Source organism: Gastrolobium bilobum, unplaced genomic scaffold (assembly GCF_033153095.1).
Source record: "Gastrolobium bilobum isolate Gb01-03AN ecotype WA unplaced genomic scaffold, APGP_CSIRO_Gbil_v1 utg4510, whole genome shotgun sequence".
NCBI lineage: Eukaryota > Viridiplantae > Streptophyta > Magnoliopsida > Fabales > Fabaceae > Gastrolobium > Gastrolobium bilobum.
In genome coordinates this window covers 10,607-15,909 of record NW_026899481.1, presented here as the reverse complement: position 1 = coordinate 15,909, position 5,303 = coordinate 10,607, and positions in this window count along the sequence as shown.

The window sequence follows — 5,303 nt, the reverse complement described above, 5'->3', positions numbered from 1 at the left end:
AGAAACTGATACTGGATATGAAAAGCGCGTACCGGAAAGGTGATCAGAAAAATATTATAAAAATGTGATAATTCTTGTAAAATTGAGTAGGTTAAGAATCCAAAGTTTGGGATTAAAATGCTAAGCGTAGAAATTAAATTTAATACTGTGCGTTTATTGTTTAAGTGACTATATATACTTAAGTTGGGCACAAAACCCTAGGCATCTCATTTTCCTACGTGAAAGGGTGGCTGACCAGCATTCCCTCATGCCTTCATTGCCTTCCTTCCTCCATTTCTTGAGCTTTGAGGCTTGTTCTTTCATGAAAACTTCTCCTAAACACTTGTGGTGAGTGAGAGTGGGCATTGGGAGTGTGTTGGTGGCCTTGTTCTAAGTTGAGGGTGTTGTTCTTGTTGTGTTGAGGTGCTGTCTTGTTGGTTTTGGGTTGAGAGAAGCCTTGTCTTGGCTTTTGGAGGTCCAAGTAGTGCCCTTTGGTGTTAAAGAACCAACCTTTGTGTTGCTATTTTCGTGCACCTTGAGGGACAGTACCTTAGCACCTGATTTGGGAGCTCCAAAAGCATCCTTTTGTTGAGTTTAAGCTTGTGTAAGCTTCATCACCTTTGAACTTGAGTTTTGATGCTTAAAAATGGAACCTTGATGCATGTAAAGGTTAAAAGATGATAACTTAACGTTGGGTAATGTCAAACACACCTAGAAATGCATGTCTTATTGTCTGAATTCAGTAAAAACCCAACCTTGGAAGGATATATTCACGAAATGCAGAAACTGCATTCTGTCGTGAAATATCCGGATATCTGCCCGTGAAATATCCGGATATTGGATATCCGGATATGGGAATCTGTATATCCGGATATTGCATATCCAGATATGGACAGTGAGATATCTGAATATTGTATATCTGGATATGTTCCCGAGGAATATCAGGATATTCTGGGATTTCGAAGAACAATAGTTGTACTATTCATACAGTAGGCTATTGGGGGTTTGTGGACCCTAGATTGAGGAAGTTGAACTTCTGTAATAATTGAACTAAGTCGGAATCAAGTCGTTAAGGGCTTATGGCTTTGTGTGAAGACTTAAGACATAAAACGTAATGATAAGGCGTTGTCTTAATATTGTATGCTTGTAGTGCATGTTTATTGATATGCTTGCTGGTCCTAAATCAGATTATGATCTGCTGTGTTTGGGCTGTGAGCTTTGATTGGACTCTTGGCATTGGATAGTTAGCTTGCAAGGTAAGCTTTCGTGTCTTCGGTTTAGCCATTGTTGGTTCCACCGTTCCCCATGGGGGGATGATTATATGCATAATGTTGTCTTCATGTACTGTTTTATTGAAATGTTATGGAGCTGTTAAGTGCAATTGCTGTATGATATTTATGTGGTGTTTGCCTTAAAGGGAAACCATGGGGTGGGTACAGCATGGGCTGGTACTGTGTGGGTAATAGACGTATTCCTACATTTCTCTGATCAGTAGAATAGTTATAACCCACATGACATGATTATCTGCTGCATTGCACTATTTTGGAAATTATATTGTCAAATTGCTTTTGAACTTATATTGCACATGTAAGTGAGTTTGGGGTGGAAGATCCTTGAGGACCCCTTGTCTTACTGAGATTTCTTTTAGAGATCTCACCCCACGTTTGGGGCGCTTATTTCATGTTCAGGTAATGTTGAGACCTCAGGCGGCAGGAGGCCGGAGTTGAGTTAGATATTGCTGTTATGTTATGCTGACATGTTGGATGTTGGTTATGCATGTTGCTTTATGCTTTTAGCTTCAGTTTATGATTGTGTATCATCTTGTTGAGACGCTGTTGATTTGGTGAGCATGGGGATTGTCCATGACACATAGTCTTGTTTATGTCTTGTTTATTTGGAGTTGTAATAATGTATCAGGATTATGGTCCGGACTACGAGTTGTAGATCCGTGATTTTAGATACACACTTTATTTATATATTGAGGTATATCAGTAGATGTCATATTGCAATTTACATACAGGCGATATTTTATGAAATTGATTAAGTAATCAACTTGGCTAAATATAATGACGTCATAATTGGAAAATAAAAAGATATTCTGCATTTTTTTATTAAGCGCAACTTAATACGATGTAATGTTAATATTCCGGGTACACACAGGGTGTTACAAGAACTGCCTCGCATACACAAGATTACGCGTGGCCTTGCCAATAATTCCAAGTGTTCCCCAATCATTTTCCCTAAAAAGAAGTTCACATTCTCAAACAGAACACCATCACGGTTAAGTAATGGCGTAAGGCATCTTACCTTACAACATTATGGGATCCTTTGCCATGGAGGCACGCTCGGTCGAATGAAGTCTTTCGCCGAAAGACTCCGAACAAAATTTCTTCAACTCAGCCAATTCTGGCGGAACATCCGATATGGAGCTAATGCAATAGACCCCACAGCAGGCAACAATTCAATGGAGAACGCTATCTCCCACTGTGGCGGACACTCAAGAATCTCCCCAGGAAGCACCTCGAGGAATTCCTTCACCACAGGAATGCCAGTGAGATCCTCCTGTGTCCCACTCACCAAACCTCCCAATATGACATAACCAATGTCCCTGCTCACAAGGCACTCCTAGCCCATAGCAATAAAAGGCGAGGAACTGGCTGTGGAACCACACGGAGACATCACCACCCGCTAGGCACAACAATCAATCATCACACAACTATTGGACAATCCATCCACGACAAGGATGATTTCCAAAATTAGCCATCGGTAATCCCATTCGATCTACTGAGAACTCACGGCCATCCCACTGAAACACGACATCTCGATGTACAGTAGTAGTATCACACTTTTCTCCGGTGGCGGTAGTTAACCGCAACAGTGGAGAATGCACAAATATGGGCAACTCACACCCCACAGCAATCGGGGTTGCAATAATGAATTCATAGCCCCGGAGTCAAACAAAACATCAACAAATGATGCACCAAAGGTAACAGTACCTCAGACAAGGTTCAGAGCTCGGTCCGACTGCTGGCGATCCAACGTGTACACACATCCCGTGGTCGGTGGCACTGCAGGTGCCACAACAGGTGGAGCAGGAATCATCCGAAGAGGGGCCGCTTGAACTGCTGCAGTCCCAACCACTGAAGTATAACAATCCTTGGCCATGTGGCCACCTTTTCCACACTTGAAGCATAACAGCTCCCCAGTAGCACAACGTCCCAAATGCTCCTTTCCGCATCCCGTACATAAAGGAGTGGAGGAAGGTCTAGCAAAACCTCCCTGCTGTGTAGAGGTCCTCTTAAACTGACCAGGCGCCTGCCTAGCTGCAAACTGCTTCCCTTTGCCCATTCGAGCAAACTTTCTGTCTTTCCAGGAAGTGGAACTGCTCGTACCCTTCGTCTCAGCAATCTTGGCCCTCTTGGCCCTACTCGAGTTGCAGAAGTCCTCGATGTCCCGACACTACTGCACCAGTGTCCCAAAGTCTCTCAAAGCAGAACCAGCGAGGTAACCAGCAATATCGTCATTAAGTCCCTTGTGGAACTTAGCAGCCAAGAAGATCGAAGTTGGTCTCTCTATCCGAAAGTGAGCGAACTTAACCAGATCATTGAACTTGGCCAGGTACTCGTCAACAGAAAACGAGCCCTGCACCACCCTGTCGAATTCTCCCTGCTTCCTCTCTTGCGCACCATAAGGGAAGTATCGACCCATAAAGCAATCCTCGAAGAATGACCATGTCATAACATGACCCTGCACCTCGAAAGCATGAGAGGTGTTCATCCACCACTCATGGGCATCGTTCTCCAACATATATGTGGCGAACATCAGCTTCTGTGGATCAGTACACTGCATCACACGGAAAATCTTGTCCAACGTCTGAAGCCATCTCGTCGCAACAATAGGTTCATAAGACCCATCAAAAAAAGGTGGCTTATGCTTGCGAAAAGCATTAAGCCGGAGATCAATCACATCACGGTCTTCAGCAGGCTCCACATAGGGTTCCATCACCCCAGTGAGTTGACCAGTGCCCTCAACATGGCTCTGGCTCTCGCCCTGAAGACTAGGTGGAGGCGGCGGTGGTGGCGGTGGAGGTGGTGGCGGAGGGAATTGACCAACAGTAGGACCCGCCCTCATCTCTTCCAATATGACCCTCAACATGGTCATGTTCGCCAGCCGATTCGCCTCAAGAGCATCCTCCGTGGCCTTCTCGTTCGCTTCTCTAGCAGCATCCATCATTACCACGTTGGCCAATCTAGTGGCCTCCTGCATCTCAGCCAATGCAGTAAGGATTGGGTCGGGTTAACCCTGAACAGTCTCGCGGGTTCTCCTGGGTAGTACCATGACTCTGTACAAGTTACACAAATCATGAGTTGATCAGGCCCATGCAGTGTGATCACATATGCATCATCCTAATAACACTCAACGGAGCAAACACACAAGACTAACACAACCAAGCATCCTAGTTATTGCAATACATACAGGCTTTTCCCTTGAACCATTGCTCTGATACCATAAAATGTAACACCCCGTATATATCCGGTAATGTTATCATATCATCGTATTAAGCTGCGCTTAATTAAAATTGCGGAATATCTTTTTCTTTTCATTTATGACGTCATTATCATTACCAACTTGCTTAATTAATCATTTAAATAAAGCCATGCCTGTATGTAAATTGCAAAACACAGCTAACTGAAATATCCCATTAATTAAAATAAGAGATATATGTCTCTAGTCACGGAACTACAACACGTAGACCGGACCAACTAGCAGTTTATACAACTCAAGCTAAAAGTACTAACAAAATAGTGGCATGGACAACTCTCATGCTCACCCAAATAAGGCAACAAAGCCCAACAAGTCTCAACATAGCAACAATATAATATAAAGGCGGAAAACATAAACAGCATCCAATTCCAGTCATGCCAGCATATAAACAGTAATATCATCAACTAAGCTCAGGCCTCCTGCCGCCAGAGGCATCAGCCCCCAAATTACCTGAACCTGAAATAAGCGCCCCCAAACATGGGTTGAGATCTCTAAACAAGAAATCTCAGTAAGACAAGGGATCCTCAAGGACTCTTCTGCCCCAAGCTCACTTACAAGTATAATATAAGTTCAAAACCACTAATTTCAATGCATGTTCATGTTAAGGCATATATATCATGACAGTATAATCTCTTGCTCCACGAGCTAAATACTATAACTCATTAATCATGTGATGTATGTAAATACGGTTCGACTAGCCAGGGATTAGGATAGGGATTATGCACGTCTGCGACCCATCTAACATAAGAGTCGCAGTCTTATGCCTTACACACCAGAGT